At 45.6% G+C, this 18,523-nt stretch overlaps 1 protein-coding gene and 1 long non-coding RNA gene across 2 annotated transcripts in view; one reads left to right on the top strand and one right to left on the bottom strand.

Annotated features, from left to right (window-relative positions):
- LOC119172481 (uncharacterized) overlaps nucleotides 1–12,569 on the top strand; it is a 647,431-nt gene extending 634,862 nt beyond the window's left edge. The window contains exon 4 of the mRNA XM_075894008.1: nucleotides 1,931–12,569. The gene's annotated coding sequence lies outside the window, so the exon portion shown is untranslated. The remainder of the gene's footprint in view (nucleotides 1–1,930) is intronic.
- Nucleotides 1–18,523, bottom strand: part of LOC142814760 (uncharacterized) — a 130,161-nt gene that overhangs the window by 99,267 nt on the left and 12,371 nt on the right. The gene's annotated exons all lie outside the window — the stretch shown is intronic.

The raw sequence follows: 18,523 nt of genomic DNA, 5'->3' as shown, positions 1-18,523 counted from the left end.
GTTAGCATATGCCAGTCGTACCCTCACAAAGGTGTAGTCAAACTTTTACTCCGTCACAGAAAAGGAGTGTTTGGCAATTGTTTGGGCAATCGGCAAATTTCGCACCTACCTTTATGGGCGTCAGTTTGATGTTGTTACCGACCACCACGCGCTATGCCGGCTGTCATCTTTGAAAGACCCGACTGGACGCCTGGCTCACTGTTCTTTACGATTACGGGAGTATATATAGTATACGTGTGATTTATCGCTCTGGACGAGGACGCTGACACCCTATCTCGATCGCCAATGCCTTCCAATACTGCCGGATCGCCAGCTTCCACTTGTTATTCATCATTCCTGACAATCACCGACATGCCGGAAGAACAGCGCAAAGATCTCTGGATCGCTTTCCTGCTTGACTTTTTGTCTCAACGGGCCCAAAATTCCGCCTCACGCACCCTACGTCGTCAAGTTCAACACTTTGCACTTCGTGAACGCTTGTTGTATCGTCGCAATTACCTGAATGACGGCCGCAAGTGGCTCCTCGTGATCCCCCGTCATTTGCGCGCGGACATTTGCAGCGCCTTTCACGACGACCCTCAGTGCGATCACGCTGGCTTGTTCAAGACGTACTCGCATCTTCGCCTGAGGTACCACTGGCGAGGCATGTATCGATACGTTCGCCGGTACGTTCAGTCGTGCCCTGCGTGCCAACGTCGCAAGGTTCCTACTCACAGCACCGCTGGTCCTCTACAGCCATTGCCCTGCCCTGCCCGGCCATTCGCGTAGGAGTCGATCTCTTAGGTCCACTCCCGACCACTATTGACGGCAACCGCTGGATAATAGTCGCCATCGACCACCTCACGCGGTACGCAGAAACATCTGCGCTACCAGCCACCACTGCGAAAGACTTCACGTGGTTCCTTCTTCGTCATCTCAATCTGCGCCATGGGGCCCCACGTGAATTAGTTAGTGACCGTGGCCGCGTCTTCCTCTCAAATGCCATCGAGGTTCTGCTCAAAGAATGCCGCACTGTACACCGCACCAATTTCGCATACCACGCTCAGACTAATGGCATGACGGAAAGCTTCAATCGTACCCTTGCCGACATGCTGGCGATGTACATGTCGGAAGACCACACAAGCTGGGACCACGTACTTTCTTTCGTCAACCACGCTAACAACTCTGCGTCTCAAATCAGCACTGACATGTTGCAAAACTGGTCTGGTATGACATGACTGCATGGCAAATACAAGCGACAGACACTAACGTGAAAATCATGTCATGCGTGTCATGTAACAACATGACTACATGCCACACTCATGATGCGCTCGTGGCCGTTTCACTAGCTTCACACATACAAAATTTGGTATTACGTGACGTCAATAGATGACGAAGGTATATGACTGGTGCAAGCATGATAATCATGACACGCGTATCTTGTAGGAACGTTACAACATACTACGCTCACGATGCGCTCCCGGCCGTTTCGCTAGCTCCGCATACACCAAACTTATTATCACGTGACGTGAATGAACGACGAAGGAAAAGTACACATCTAAACATAATAATCACGACATAGAAGTTATGTATGGCATAATTTACCTCCGCCTCGTAAGGTTGTGGTGATTTCAAAGTGATATATCAGCTTTCCTCATTCGTGCTTTGCATATCATCGATTCCCACTGTACGTGATATCTGCCTGTTTTCAACTTCATTATAGTACTTAAGTAAAACTTCTTTTGGGCCTAGTTGGTTCATAGCCATAGAATATACTTTTACAGCGCAAACATAAAACGATCCACAAAGAAAGCGACGACACACACAGCGCTGGTGTGTGTCGTCGCTTTCTTTGTGGATCGTTTTATGTTTGCGCTGTAAAAGTATATTCTATGGTCATTATAGTACGTTCGCCTTTTGTTAAAACAGCGCCTCCTCTATTCAATGCCAGGGAGATGCACCCGATGCAGCCATTCACCACCCTCTCCATCGGCTCTTTCCTGCTCTCTCTCATCGCCAAGCCTTCGCATGTGCTTTACGGTCTTGGGGAACAGAGACCCTCATTCAGCGCCTCACGGTGAGAATAATGTAATTACTGTTAGGTTGTGTGCAGAGCAGTGGGCGGCGTCTTGCATTCCTCGGTATCACAATTTTGGCGGGCACGCATGCTCTGTGAGTAATACGGTGTTTTCAGATAGCGTGTCGGCGTTCGGGGTGCTATGCGGGCAACCAATGGGGACGCGTCATGGTGATGCCACTACATAACACGCTGTGAGGTGGCGGCGGCATTGCTTCAAGCCAAACAGGAGGAGCATGCTGGAACAAATCTGACAGACGTATGATGTTCGAAAAAGACCCACGTCTATCCCGCCTCCATGGGGAAACGCTCGGTAGCCTGTTTAATGCAAGCTGCCCTGCGCTTCATGTGGCGCCTTATCCTTATGTGCGGACCGACGCCACATGAGGGCAAACTAAGGCGGCATCCCAATGGGCGAACTCAGGCGGACTGAGGCCCATATTCCCAAGCGCTCCTTCACTCAAGGGCTCCCCTCGACTTGACGAAGTCAAGGCGGAGCGTGCTCCTCCACTCAAGGGGCCGCTGCGTTTCATGAACGCTCCTCCACACTTCCTTCACCAAGGGAGGCCTTGGAAATGCTCCCTTCACTTGAGTGAACTGCCTGCGCCGAGAAAAGCGCCTGATAACGAGAGAATTCGTAATTGTGGTTAAGAATTGTCTATATATGTACATTAAGAGAACGCTTTTTCTAGTTATTCTTTTTTATAAATTGACATTACAGCAAAATACATGCATTTAAAGGAGTAGCGTGGTTTCCCAAAGAATTGTGCTGGTATGGTTAGCGAAACCCCCGCTTCAAGTCTGGCAACAGTCGCACCCAGGCAGCTGAACGAACAGCTGACGGCATTTCGTTTGCTGCTGAACGTGTCTACCTGCTAAGTTTATTTTGTCTCGTATGCGTCTATTAATTGCAATTTATAGTTACAATAGTGTCTGCGTGTGTGTCGTTTGAGAGCCTACTTTAGCCGGGGTGACAAACGAACTACTTGAGTGATGACAGGAAGCGCCACAGATGGTTTGTTGCTTTGTTTACTTTCGCTTTACTGAAAGTCTTCTGATCACTAATGTAGCCATCGAATGTATAACATGGTGGGGTAAGTATATTTTACTATATATCACATTATATTGGCGTGTTTTTAGAATTCACCAGGGCTATATGTATAATGATTGCTCGTACGTAAATTCGTTCTCGCTATGGGAGTACGTGCACAGTTCTTATTTTAGGGTACTGTGAATATTTCATTTTTCTCATTTACTGCGAATTTCAACGTGGAGCTTTCGTAGTTGTTCCTCTGCGTATAATTGGAAATTCGGAAGACAATGCTCGCAACTACTATTCAAGGTTATACCAGGGTAGCGTTAAAAACTAGGCATGTTATACTCGTGTCTGAGCATTCGAATTAGACTGCTACGCGAATTTAAAAAAGCGATCATGTGCATTGCTTACTCTATTGGCAAAAAATGGATTTTAAAGTTGCTTTCTTCATTTATCAGCATATATACATGGTTAACAAGGACTGGTGTGTGTCCGTGTGTGTATGTCAACTTTAACATATTAAACTTCCAAGGAATCAGTTATTGTCTTTGCATTGTTCTTCTATTTGCCCTGCATTTGTGGATGCGTCTAATTAGACAGATTTGCATAGACGTTACCTTTAAATCTGTGTAGCTTCTGTCTCCAAGTTCACACAGCGGCAACGTCTTAAATTTTTTTTTTGCCGTCTTATTCATCTGCGTGCTGAGAAGCACATTCGTTAGTGCATGAATGACCTTCGCACTCATGCTTTGGATTTTATTTGCAGAATATAATTACTGCAGATACCTGTTGAAAAGGATCGTGGTGTGTATGCTGCATTCCAAAGCCCCGGCACAACATATTTTATAGGGGATGTTTTATTTTTTTTTGGAAATCATAAAATTGAAGCCGCGTCTGACTTTTGGCGCTGTTCCGTCTTAAAAACGACCGCGGTGGTTCACTGAACCTTGGAAAAAGTGTCGTCAAGAAGCAGAGTATTTTACTCTGCTGATTTAGCGAAGACCAGTGTAACAAAGTGGTAAAAAAATGCTCAAAAGTATTGGAAACATCACGGATATATCTGGTCGAACCCCTGTAAATAAAATATCCGCTATTGTTGCAGCATTAGCATGTCTCGCTGGAGCCACGCCATCTCACTTTGATGGAAGGGGAGTGATGCTGGTGTATATAAAACAAGCTTGATTTTCGTAGAACTGCTCTCCTGTAGAATCGGAGAAGAGGTTTTTGTGATTCTGTCTCATCCTGAAAAGACGAACATGACAATAAATATGTATTTAAAAATAAGCAAAGTAGAAATTACGAATGGCAAAATAAACCTTTATTACATTTGGATGGTGAAGAGCCATGTGGCAAACACAAGCGTGCAACTGCAAAGTGTGCATCAATCAAGCATATTCAGCTGACACACTGTCGAAATAAATTTCGAGATTGTAAGACATCACAAATAAGATCGAAGTAGTAGACACCATAGCGTGTATTATGCAGTGCCGCTGCACGCATTCACTGCAGATTTTGTCCTTTTGTATACTGTCGTACAAACTCCGCAATGCACTGCGAATACGGCACGTTTTAGGAAACCTTTCCTCTCTGTTTTTCCATCGGCAGCCTGGCCCCTGCACAAAAGAGGCAAGACATAATATTAGAAAAACGTAATAACTAGAACACCAAAGCCGCATTTTTTAATTTCTCGGGATGCACTCATTCATTATATTTCTTGCGTTAAAGAACCGACATGGTTAAGTAATTGAGCTTTGCCTATTATGACACATGTTAGGCTCAGTTACTTGGGCAGCTCACCAGGCATATGGTTATGTAATTCTGTAACCTAATTGCATGAATCAATGGCGTAGCCAGCAATATCTATTCAGGGGGGGGGGGGTCAACCTAAAAAAAGAACAATCTTATAACGTATCTGCTGTATTTCTATTTCGTATGTTTTCGTTTATATACGACACACCATGCATTCTTGCGTGCGTGTGCATGTTTCACAGAGCACGAGCCTCTGCTTGATTCCCTAAAGCTGGGTGTGGTTGTTCATTGGTATTGTGAGCTGCATAGACACTGCATATAGAAGCTATGTTTCACGCGTAGTAGCAACAACAGCACACTCATTGGGCTCAATCGCATCGCCTTTGTTCTTCCTAAAATGTCTCTAATAGTGCTCTGACCTAAGCAGGGGAGAGGAATGAACAAAAAAAAAAAGAAAACAGGAGAACTTACCTTCTCGTAGATACAGACGATCACCTAACGAAAGTGTGCTTCGCCGTATATTTTGGCTAGGGTAGCGAAGATTCACCGGAGAGGAAGCCGCTCAAAAGTACGGTGAATGCAGCACATCGAAAGTTTGCTATTACGTTTCCTCTCAGCTTGTTTGTCAAGCTTTCGCGTCACGCTTGAAATGGTGTGGTGTGCAAGCTTCATCGAAACACTTGAAAGCACTGGCATCCGCAGTAAGTCTTGGAGCACTTGCACGACGAGTATACGCACGCCCGATGGCAGAGAATCCTCTGGCTCATGCACGAAACACAACACATCACGGCACTGCTGAGCGCTCCGCTTGACACAACGCCCGCCTGTCCCGGCGCCACAGTAGCCGTTGTCGAACCGTTACAAGACAGCTCCGTAGTGAACGTGCACCGTCACTGTTGAAAGAACGCGGCGGTGGCAGCCAATTTGATCGATAAACGCTGTCAAAGCGAGACGGGCTCCACCATGGACGCGATGTTGGCGCAGAAACTTCACTATACGCCTGTTTTTTTCCAGTAGCTTTCTTACTTCGTCCTCGACTCTTTCGGGTGTATTTGTTATGTGTGTGTCATTTAAATATGACCTTCCAAACTTCGATTCCAAGTTTTTATTTTTAGTTTTATATCTTCTTTTAATGCTATGTGTTGATGATTGCTACGCAAGTTCTTAATGCCTTTCTCGTATATACTCATCTCTCTAAGTTTGTCAGAAATTTCCTCTGTCATAAAACAATAATCAATGCTAGATTGCCTGTGTCCAACTTCCCGCATGATCTGCCCCTCACACTTAGGCCCCGCGTTATTTATCTCAAGGCTATGTTGCTCGCAGAGATCTAGCAATAACCTGGCATTGGTGTCTTAATATCCGTCATGGTCCTGTATGTGAGCATTCATGTCTCGTAGAAGGATTATCTCGGCCTCAGGACCAAATATGTTCATATTGGCATCTATGCAATTCACTATATGCAAATTATTTTCCTTGTAGTTATTCCACGGCGACAAGTAAGTTAGACCTTAGCACAATATTTCCCCCTACTGTGCCAGTAACCAAGAGGTGCTCTGAGCAAGTTTGCTTCACTCTGTCCTATTTGGCTTTGCTATGGAGCAGGATTCCAACACTCACACTTTTCCTTTCTGATATGATACTGTTGCATCCTTCCCAAGTATCATTCCGAATCTGTGGTGGCTCTTCCGAATCTCTAAGGTGTGTTTCTGCAACAATATAAGCATGTATCTGATGCTCATTTAGCTGCTCCTCAATATCTAATCAGTTTTCCTTCTTTCTGCAACCCTGCATGTTAATGTAACTAATTTCAACTCGTGCCATCTCCTTTCTTTCACCTTTTTTTCTGGTTTTTCGCTATACCACCTGTGAAAGAGTCCCCGTGGTTGTGCTCCTTGTTACTATAGCTATCCTGGACCCCGAAGGACCCGCGTGCTCCCAAAAAAAGCTACTGCGTGTCCTGCAAACCACCAACCCACCTCATGTCCTAGCCTCCTATCGAAGTGAACTTCGTCTCGTTGAAAACCCTCCACCTATGCACCTCTCTGTTCATTTCTACAACCTCAAAGCCTTCATCTCGACTTATCTGTCATATCTACTTGTTTGTGTTGACAACCACGTTTTGCAGGTTGGCGTCACGCACCGATACCTCTGGTATCGTGAGTACTGCTACCTGTACCTGAAGGGAAATGGCACGCATGTCATCCACCTTTTTCGCCAATGTGGTCGCTAGTCCTCAATGTGGTCGCTGGTCTTGCCTATTCTTTATTCAAGACATCATTTAAATCGCCCGCAATTATCACGAGGTTTCGCCCATTTGCTTTAGTCACGCGTTTAGCGCTCGCTTACCTTTCTTATCATTCCGTAAGTTTTCTTATCACCCAATTACACTGTACACGATTCTCAGCGCAAACCACGCTTACAGTGTTCGAGAAGCTTAAGGGCGCCAGTAGATTATTTGCTTGAGATTACGCCCACTTCACGAGCATTTCAGATTATTCTGGAATTTACGGCACAGCTAGCGATAATGCTAGAACGTTCGATGGCGAGTGTATAAATGCCGACACGCTTCGCCACCTGTCAGTTGATCGACGGCCGACGTCCCGTTCACCAATATCAGTGCAAGTGTGCTCTGACATTCCGTTTACCAGGCGCAGGTTCGCCCAAATAAACAGTTTAATCTTCAACGTACTCTCAGCTTTTTCGTCGACGTCACAACCCCGTGACAATATAAATGGTCCGCACCACCGAGCCTTTTCGGGTAGCATGCAAAAACACGTGAGCCTTGGAGCGCCACAGTGGCACTGTGAACTTCGCGAACGCTTTAGCGACCGAAACGAGTAATCCTTCTCTATATGTGTTCTCCTCCTCATTTTATAATACAATGCAACACTTTAGTTCCACGAGCACCCACGAGCGGCGGTACATATATTGACGACGACACGCTCCAACTGCACTCTTTCATTCCATAAGTACTATACCTATTAAAACCGTGTTATCACCTCATACCCTTTCTTTGATTTCTTCTGCGCATCAATTTAAATTCGAGTCCTCAGCAATTATTACGTGCGGAGACTTTTCTGCTAGAGTGCCCCGCACCTGGACGTTACTTCTGCTTGTACCGCCGGCTGCTTGTTCCCTCCCAACCCCATATCTACTTCGTGGAAGCGGGGTCTTGTGACCCTTGAACCACTTGAGCCCATATTTTCTCAACATACTAGATGTGAAAGATGCAATTAATAATCTTCCAAGGAATATCTGCACAAGTAACACGGTAGTTATCAAATGTGAAGAACAGGTATCAGAACCTACAGGGATACAGCGCGGAATTCGACAAGGATGTCCCTTGTCAACTTTGTTATTTATGCTGTATCTACAGGGACTAGAAGCCAAATTACAGGGCAGTAGACTCGGCTTCAGACACTTTTTTGACAATCTAGGAAAACACATTGAACAGTCATTGCCAGCATCGATGTATGCAGATGATATAGCATTAATAGCCAACAACAAGGAAGATCTGCAGGTACTGATAGACATCTGTGGTAATGAGGGAGATAAGTGAAATACGAAGTTAAACAGGGCAAAATTGACAACCATAAATTTTAATGATAACAAAGGCAGTGAGCATAAGATGCATGAAGTCACGCTATTGGATAAATACAAATATTTGGGCGTATGGATAAAATATGGGGCTGAGTATCTAAGCAGCCCCGCCGTGGTGGTCTGGTGGCTAAGGTACTCGGCTGCTGACCCGCAGGTTGCGAGATCAAATCCCGGCTGCGGTGGCTGCATTTCCGATGAAGGCGGGAATGTTGTAGGCCCGTGCGCTGATATTTGGGTGCACGTTAAAGAACCCCAGGTGGTCGAAATTTCTGGGGTTCTCCACTACGGTGTCTCTCATAATCATATGGGAGTTTCGGGACGTTAAAACTCACATATCAATCAAATCAATCAGTATCTAAGGGAGCACTAAAAATACGTAATGACTAAGGGCACCCGGAAGGCAGCTGTAATAAAAAATAGGGAACTGTGGAACTACATTGGGTATGACGTTGTGAGAGGAATTTGTACAGTTATCATGGTCCCTGGTTTGACGTTCGGCAATGTGGTCTTGTGCATGTTATGAGAAGTTCAAGAAAGATTGAAAATTGAACAACGTGGCATGTGTAGAGTTGCTTTGGGAGCACACGGGAATACCCCAAATTAGGGGGCACTAGCTGACATTGGATGGACATTGTTTGAGTGCAGGGAAGCTAGCAGTAAGATAGAAATTGAAGAGCGATTGAGGAAAATTGTAGAGGAGCGTTGAAATAGGAAAGCTTCCCGCTATTTGTATATGACGAATGTTGATACTAAATGGAAGAAGGGAACTCAAAAAAATATCCATCAAGTATTTATACAACAGCAGAATACCAAACCAAAAGGAAAAGTACATCGGTTAAAAAGAACGTGAAGAAAACAGACAGAGACATATATGGAAGATGAAAATGCTTACGAAATCATCACTGGAGACCTACTGAACTTTTAAGCAGAAAATTGCGAGGAAAGAGATCTACGATTATTTTCGGGGTAGTTAGAGGCTAGAACGGGTCTTCGAGGCTAGAACGAGAGTATTGCGGGCCAAGACTTACCGAGCAAAATACGAAGGCACAGACACTGTATGTAGTATGTATGCAGAGGAGGAAGAAACGACTGAACGTTTGATAATGTTCTGTGAAAAGATCCGCCCTACAGCCGAAAATATTGACACCAAATTTTTCAAAGTATTCGGGTTTTGGGACAGTGTAGGCGAAATAGGCTTTAAACAGGCAGAAATAACCAGAAGGAGGCTAAATGATTATTGGCTACAGTAGAGGCGCGAGCGAAATTCAATCCTTAAACACATCACGGCTGCCTGGATCGGGCGCGCGCGACGTTGTTCCTCCGGCCATATCAATTGGACAGACAAGGCGTAATTGCGAAAGGGGGCGTGGCCGCTCCATTCGCCGCATGGCGGCACGCGCCTACTACTCTTCTTTTCTTTTGCTGTCTATGCGGGATGGTTTGCGGTGCTTGAAGATGTTGCTTTGTAGAAACCGCGGACTGCTAGTTAGCTGTACACCTTATCTTTCCTTGCCCCTCAACCAGCTCAACTAAAACAACTAGAATTGATGGTGGCTGGCACTGTAGTCTTTCTTTTTCTTTGTGCCCCAGCTGCTGTCGAAATGACAGTGACCGAAGCGAACACATCCGTGAGCCAGTTTTCAAGAAACTTTTGGTGCCCTCCTGCGCAGCACATGAGTATAAAGTGCACAAGAGAGTGAACTCACCCAACTGATTGATTAAAAACTTTAGTTGACCGCTTTCAGAAGTGGGAAACGATCCAAACAATAGCTGAGCTGCATCGTGAATGTTGGCAGAGATACCTTCAGGTACTGAGGCCTTCAATGTGCAAGCTTACCTGCTTTACTCGTAGACAACATTTCTTGGCAACGAAAGAAAAGCTATTGAAGTGGTGCTTCCTGCAAATGTGCTCCTACGTGAAGCAGTCCGGTTTAGCACGCGTCTCGTAACTCCGTGGAAAGTGATGGCTGAGCGCAACCAGCGTTAATTTTGCATACAGAATCAGACGACGCTTAGCGTTCGAAGTACAAGTAGAAGGCGGCTTTTTTTTTCGCGCATGAAAAAACGCAGTAACACGAAAACACGCACAAAAACACGCGCAAACGAACACACACGCCCACAGAAAGATGAGCGCGCTCATGTACACACATTCGCACACACTCACTCACGAAAGAGCGCACACAGATACTAATTCGCACGCACAAAAGAACACACGTGCGAGCGCGTGCACTCACCTACACACACAAGTGCGCGCACACAGACTGATGAGCGCACATGCACATGCACGCACATTCGCACACACACGCATGGGAGAGCACAAACACACATTCGCACACACTCACGAACAAAAGAACGCACACACACGCGCGCACTCAACCACACACATAAGTGCACCCACACAGGCAGATGAGCGAATGCCCTCACAAGCACACACATTCGCACATCTTCACGCATGGAAGAAAAAACACACAGGGCGTGTGCGCACTAGACCCCACACAAAAGCGCGCGAACACATACACGCACTCACGCAGGGAAAAACACACACACAATCGCCTCCCTAATTGCTAGCAAGAAGCCCTAACTTCTCGGCGGAGACCTACACTTTACCGTAAAGAAGGCCGAAGTGCGAACACCATCTCCAATGCAACGACCTCTAATTTTCGCTCACGGCCAACGCACCTTTTCCGATCCAACACAGACGCCGACGACGCGATTTCTATGAAACAAGTATTTTAATGATGTCGCGCTTTAAAACGATAAGCTTCGCCGATGCGAAAGGAAGTACTTTGGTAATGTTGTGACCGATCCTTGACACCGTACAATTCACAGGCGACTAGCATTGCCCCTCATTTTTACGCTCATAGTCGCCCACATGCGGCCTGCTCTTAGATGAGAAAGTCACATTCGCAATACTGCCATACCGGGACAACTTCTAAATTCTAAGTGTCGTGCTCACAACAAAATTTCGGCAATCATCGTGCAGGTGAAAACTACTGTAGCATTACCAGCACTACGTTTTAGTTTCCCAGCAATGTATTGCTGTGAAAACAGAGCTAGATTGCGTAACATAGCTATACATGCAGGGTCAACAATGACAAAATGCATTGCTTGCAGAACAAGGCCGCCTAATTTGACACGCACCCATTCAAGCGTCAGTGGGAGAAACGATTGCTAAAGCAAAGAATGAAAAGCGCAGCAGATCACATAGTCAGTCAGCTTAATACATGTGTCATGGAGGGGAAATTCGCAAACAAACTGCGCCACAGGAAGTCCCCTCGCGCAGTTTGGCTTTGTCTCGGTCATAGCATGCTACCGAAAACAGCAGTCAAGTACGATTAAAATACATAATAACGTTTCTTTATTCCAGTCACCACGTGAACGACGTCCAATGTGCATTTCTCCAAGCCAGTGCTGCCAACCTGCGGAGCCACTTTTTCCCTCTCTGGAGTAAAAATTCCCTATATTTCCCTATATATTCATGGAAAGCAGTTTTTCGAAGACTAATATGTGTTTGTGCTGTGGAAATCGATTTCCAAGTTCACTTTTATAATATATTAGTGTATTCGTTTGAAAGTATTCACTAAAATCACCGTGCTAAAGGTGAAAAAATGTCGCAGTACAGATTGAAAAGCTTTAATTAACAGTTTATCTCATCACAAAGGTAAGTGGTCATCGCATTTAGAGGGGGGGAGGGAAGACATGTAGTATCGCAGTATTTTTTACGAGACGCCAAGCAAAAGGCATTGCATAAAGGTTGAAGAAGGAATAAATTAGCAAAATATTACTCAGGAACATTGCTAGCTGTTCAATGCAAAACACGAAAATCTTACACTACAATACAGTGCACTTGTAATTACATACAAGTTACAAATTAATATTAATATTGTATTATTATTATTATTAGTAGTAGTAGTAGTAGTAGTAGTAGTAGTAGTAGTAGTAGTTGTAGTAGTAGCATTTATTAATTTTATTTATTTGTAACTTGAATGCTACTACAAGTGCACTGTATATTATGCCATGTCGCAGTTTATTCCTCGCAACCTGCTGAATGTTAACGAAAAGATAAGTTTATTAGAAATGTTGACTGCCATATATTTGTTCCAAATAAATCCTTACATTCTTCCACCAGGCACTTTTTCAACTTTTTTTGAGCTGTGCAAAAAACCGCATACACGCAGCCTACTGTTCTGGCTGCGCTTTTCACAGAAAACTTGGTGACCTTGGCGGAATCACATGGCTCCACGGGCTAGCTCACTAGCAACGTGACAGCGTTCACAAAAAGGGAAACCGATAAAAAACAACAAACAAAATGAATAACGCCGCGGGTGAAAGGCGAGATAATGGGAGGTTGGTGTAGATAAAAACATATATATACTTGGCGGGCTCGAGCAAGAGCACCTTTTCTTTGGTTCAAACCGGGTTTCGGGCAATTGACGTCGAACACGTACTTCACAGAATGAACAGCAATGAAGTGGGGGAAACGAGAGCGCTGACACAGCGTTAGGGACGGTGACCAGCCCCGTGCTCCCTTGCACCCATCCACACCGCTACTGGTCATGGCACAGCGCTTTTGGGTGAGTGTAGAGGGGGTGTGAAAGAGAAAAGATGGAAAAGGAACAAGAACGGTTATCGATGGGACGTCCCTCCGTCCATAAAGTTGCATGCAATTATTATCGTATGAAACCCTATGCCTCCGTCGATCTGCTTGCTTCAAGTGGAAGAAAAAATTTCCCTTGATGTTTACAAATTTCCATTTTCCCCTAAATACAACCAAAATTCCCTAGATCTAAGAAAATTTCCTAGATCTAGGAGCCGCAGTTTCAGGAGCATGAACTGCGGATCTTTCGAACTCCACAAGACCTTGTTTTTCGCCGTCCAACGTCGTTGCTGTCTCCGCTGAAGGTATACCTATTTTTTCATTGGTCGATACTGGCGCCCCAGTGTCTGTAATGACTGAAAAACTTTGCCGTTGACTAAATAAAGTCACAGTGCTTCTTCACGACTTTGTTTTGAGCAACAAATTCGCCCTTTTGCTGCATGCAGAGCACGTGTCGCTATTGCTGACGATATTTATGTCGTCGAGTTTGTCGTGCTCCCGCAGTGTTCCCATGACATTATATTAGGCTGGGACTTTCTCTGCACTCATCATGCCGTCATCGACTGTGCTCGCACCGAAGTGGAGTTCGCGCCGTTATGCGACGCTGTTTCACTCAACTCGTCCCTTTCTCCTGCAAAATTTTTTGTTGCCGCCGACACTTCGATACCCCCGTTCTCATCCGCCCTAGTTCCGCTTTCCTGTGACGTCTCTAGTGGCTCAACTGTTCTTTTTACGCCTTCTGAAGCCGCTGTTCTCCGCAAGTGCTTCCTGATTCCTTTCGCTGTTCTGAATGTTCACGATGCATCAAGTGCAATTTATGTTTCAAATCCGTTTCCCACACCTTTCAAGTTACTGTGCGGAGAGTGCTTGGGCTTTGCCGATGACATTGATCCCTCGAGTGCACGTGTAGTTCTTGACCACTTGGCTACGCTACCTATTGACGCTGTTGATTGCGGCGCGTCATCCTCTTGCCCATCATTCACCGACGCAATTTCGCGCGGCATCGACACCAACCTTACGGCCCAGCAGAGCACCGACATCATCGCCCTCCTCGAGCGCTTCCGCGCCAGCTTCGACCACCAGAAGCTGACTTTGGGCCGTGATTCCACAGTGTCTCACGAAATCGACACTGGCCTTCACGCTCCTTTACGTCAGCGTCCGTATCGGGTATCGGCATCTGAGCGGTCGCATAATCGCGGAACAAGTTGACGACATGTTGAAGCGAGGTGTTATTGAGCCCTCTAACAGCCCGTGGGCATCCCCAGTTGTTCTAGTCAAGAAAAAGGATGGCTCAATAAGATTCTGCGTCGACTACCGCCGGTTGAATAAGATCACGCGCAAAGATGTTTACCCGCTACCTCGCATAGACGATGCCCTTGACTGCTTACAAGGCGCGGAGTTCTCGTCACTGGATCTGCGTTCAGGTTATTGGCAGGTTCCCATGGCTGAGGCTGATCGCCTCAAGACGGCTTTTGTTACCCATGATGGCTTATACAAATTTAACGTCATGCCATTCGGGCTCTGCAATGCGCCTGCCACTTTCGAGCACATGATCGACAACATACTCCGTGGCCTGAAATGGCAGACATGTCGGTGTTATTTAGACGATGTCGTGATATTTTCAAGCGACTTTTCAACGCATCTTCAGTGGCTCGAGACAGTGCTTACTTGCCTCCCCTCCACCTGCCTAGAGCTCAACTTGAAGAAGTGCTGCTTCGGTGCTCGAAAACTCTTAATTTTGGGCCATGTTGTATTTAGACATGGCATTCTTCCAGATCCGACGAAAGTCCGTGCGGTTGCCGACTTTCCTAAGCCAAAGATCTTAAAAGAACTTCGCAGCTTCCTCGGTTTATGTTCATATTTTCGTCGTTTTATTCGCAACCTCGTCTCCATATTATCGCCCTTGACTGACCCTTTGGCGGCAACAACGACCTTTCTAGTTGGTCGTCAGCTTGTGATGATGCATTTGCCACACTCCGCCACCTTCTTACGTCACCTCCTATACTGCGACATTTTTATCCTCTTGCCCCGACGGAAATACACACGGATGCTAGCTGAGTTGACCTCGGTGCTGTGCTCGCCCAGCGTAAACCTGGATTTGATGAGTAAGTCGTCTCTTACGCCAGCCGCGCACTCACAAAAGCAGAATCCAACTATTCAGTCACCGAAAAGAGTGTCTAGCCATCATATGGGCCATAGGCAAGTTTCGACCTTATCTTTACCGGCGCCCATTCAGCGTGGTTACAGATCATCACGCGTTATGTTGGCTCTCCTCGTTAAAAGATCCCACCAGCCGGCTCGCCCGTTAGGCGCTTCGGCAACAAGAGTACGACATTCACGTTGTTTACCGATCTGGCCGAAAACATTTCGACGAAGACGCTTTGTCCCGATCACCTCTACGATGTAGTGACAAGTCACCGTCTTCGCCTGCCCCCGACGTATCTTCACTTAGTGTCAGCGATATGCTACAGGAGCAACGAAAAGATCCTCGGATCACTTCACTTATCAACTTGTTGAGTCGAGCTCCCTCGCAAAATATCCCTAGAAGTATGCGCCGTCAAATACAGCACTTCGTTATCAGAGATGGTTTACTATACAGACGGAATTATCTCTCCGAAGGATGCCAATGACTCCTAGTCATTCACAGTCGTCTCCGTTCAGACATATGCGCCTCCTTTCATGCCGACCCACAATGCGCCCATGCTGGAGTGCTAAAACCTACACCCGCCTGTCCCACCGCTAATACTGGCGTGGAATGTATCGCTTCGTTCGTCGCTACGTACGTTCCTGTCTCGCTTGCCAATGCCGGAAGAATCCCACTCCAAGTTCTCCAGCTCCACTACAACCCTTACCTTGTCCTGCCCGACCGTTTGACCGTGTTGGTATCGATCTGTATAGACCTCTTCCAATTACATCGGCTGGAAATCGCTGGGTAATCGTCGCTAGAAATCACTTTACGCGCTACGCAGAAACTTCACCACTTTCTTCTGCGTCAGCCAGTGACGTCGGTCGTTTCATATTGCATCAGATCATTTTACGTCACGGTGCACCACGCGAACTCCTGAGTGACCAAGGGCGTGTTTTTTTGTCGGACGCCGTCGAATCGCTTCTCAAGGAATGCCAAGCCATTCATCGCACCACCACCGCGTATCATCCTCAAACCAATGGCATTACAGAACGATTCAACCGTACATTAGGAGATATGCTGTCAATGTACGTCGCAACCGATCACACCAACTGGGACAGTATTCTCCCTTTTGTAACATACGCGCATAATACTGCTGTCCAGACAACCACTGGTTTCTCTCCATACTTCCTCTTTTATGGTCACGAGGCCTCTTGCACGCTAGACATCATCCTTCCTTACCACCCAGATGTTGCTGAGTCGACGACGATGTCACAAGCTGCTAAATACGCGGAACAGTATCGTCAGCTTGCCCGCTCCTTCACAAGTGCTGAACAGCAACGCCAGAAACACCACCACGATAGCCCGACGCCTCCGGCTCCTTATGCAGCAGGTGACCTTGTCTGGCTTCGCATTCCTTCAACCAGCCCTGGTCTCTCAACGAAACTGACGTACAAGTATGACGGCCCTTACCGTGCGGTTAAGCAAACTTCACCCGTCAATTACATCGTCGAGCCGCTGAGCAGCCCCATGATCAATGATGCCGTGGACGTGAGACCGTCCACATAGACCACCTAATACCGTATTATCATTCCTCTATTGTCTCCTGCCGATGAGTCGCCAGGATGGCTCTTTTACGGAGGGGAGGAAAATGTAGTGAAGATGAGTGCTACTCAAAAAGGCAGGGGGTATGACTCAGTCGGTAAAGAAGACGACGTTTGGTTGGCTAGGGACTCAGACTGGTTCCGCCATTACCACTTGACGTGTCGTGAGCGCTCTCCTGTTTTATAAAACAGTGCCACTCTAAAACGCCTCATTTTACTTGTAATGTTGGGTAATACTTCCGAAAGAACCTATTTAAGTTTGGAAGTGCGTTTCAGTATTTGATTGCAAAGGATAGTGGCTGGTTAGGCTGTGCCATGGGACATGTTTAGCTAGTGATGATTTCCTAACTTTCAAGCTTCCTTTTGGATATTGTTCAAAGTATTGTGCAGGTGATTTCACCAAATGTCTTCTTTAGCTTGCTTAATTTGTGAGCATAGTGATCGTTGTCGCTACAGACGCTTCTTAAACGCTTGCCTGTCTGACGAATAATTCCTCTTTGCCGTGTTATAGATTATGGCTTGTGTAGTCTAGGTAATATAGTTGGCTATTTGTTGGCATTATGTAGAGCGTAACCTTTGATTTCGCTGTAAACGGAAGAACTCCAAGACAGCCCCATTATGATGCGCATCACAAGAATTCACCAGTGACGATTAAATTTGGCCAAACATGTCAGCAGCAAGAACAACGTTGTAAACCAAACCAAGATATTTTTTTTCCTTTTTGTTCGGTTTGACTGGGGGTGGAGTCCGCTTTTCCTGCACATACTTCCTTCTCAAAATTCTACTTAGCTCTGCCCAGTTCATTCTTCTTTTCTGATTGGCGTTGCCTGCTATATGTTTCTGGTGTGGGTGGAGCATTTGTCTTTTTTATACCTCACAATAAAAAATGTTTCAATAGATGCCATCATATCAAGGAAGTTAATTTTGCTGAAACGTTAATTCATGGTAAATTTATTACTAGGATGAAACTTCTTACAATTGCCAATGAATGTGATCGTTATGAATGCATGTCATAAAGGAAGCTAGCAGCAGAGCTATTGAATCTATTCTTCCAATGATTGTATTTTCAATAATATCAGTATTACCTCAAAACAACCTATCCCCTGAAAAATCAAAAAACAACATTTAAACCAAAAAAATGCATGTCTTAGTTTCTGTTTATGATAGAGTTGTAAAGAACAAGTGGAATAAATGCCATGTTTTGCCACTATTGAATCCATGTGGTTGAAACTGTGGAAGGAAACTTTGGAGAATTTATAGGCCTCTGCTGCTGTAGTCTCGAGCAGTTTGGTTCCCTTCATTGCAGCTATGCGACATGGGTTAAATCACAGTGTACAAACTCCGTACTCCCAACACCAGTTTGCTTTGCAGCTTTGCACTTCATTCACAAGCTTTTTTTGTGTAGTTTACAAAAGCATTACAAGGTTACTGAAGAGAAACAGTGACCTTGTTTAGATTAGCAAACTGCAATCTGAGAACTCTAATGCCAATGCCATATGTTTCACTATCCCAAGTTCATTATTAGCGGAGGAAAGTAAGGTTGAAGTTTAATTATTCAAAGTTGTGCCGAAATGTCCATGCGTGACGTCAAAAGTTTTTAGATGTATTTTTCATAATTTTGCGATTGGCTCGGTGATATTTTCTGAAACTTCGTATGCTAAGTCTATGACGCCCACAGATGACAATGCTCTTCATTTTTATTGATTATAAGCTATGTGGAACCCAGTAAAGGCCATCAAAATGATGATGTCTT

This window comes from Rhipicephalus microplus, chromosome 4, assembly GCF_043290135.1.
Source record: "Rhipicephalus microplus isolate Deutch F79 chromosome 4, USDA_Rmic, whole genome shotgun sequence".
In the NCBI taxonomy this organism is placed as follows: domain Eukaryota; kingdom Metazoa; phylum Arthropoda; class Arachnida; order Ixodida; family Ixodidae; genus Rhipicephalus; species Rhipicephalus microplus.
The sequence above is the reverse complement of the archived record's forward strand: the minus strand, read 5'-3'. Positions and strand labels throughout refer to the sequence as shown.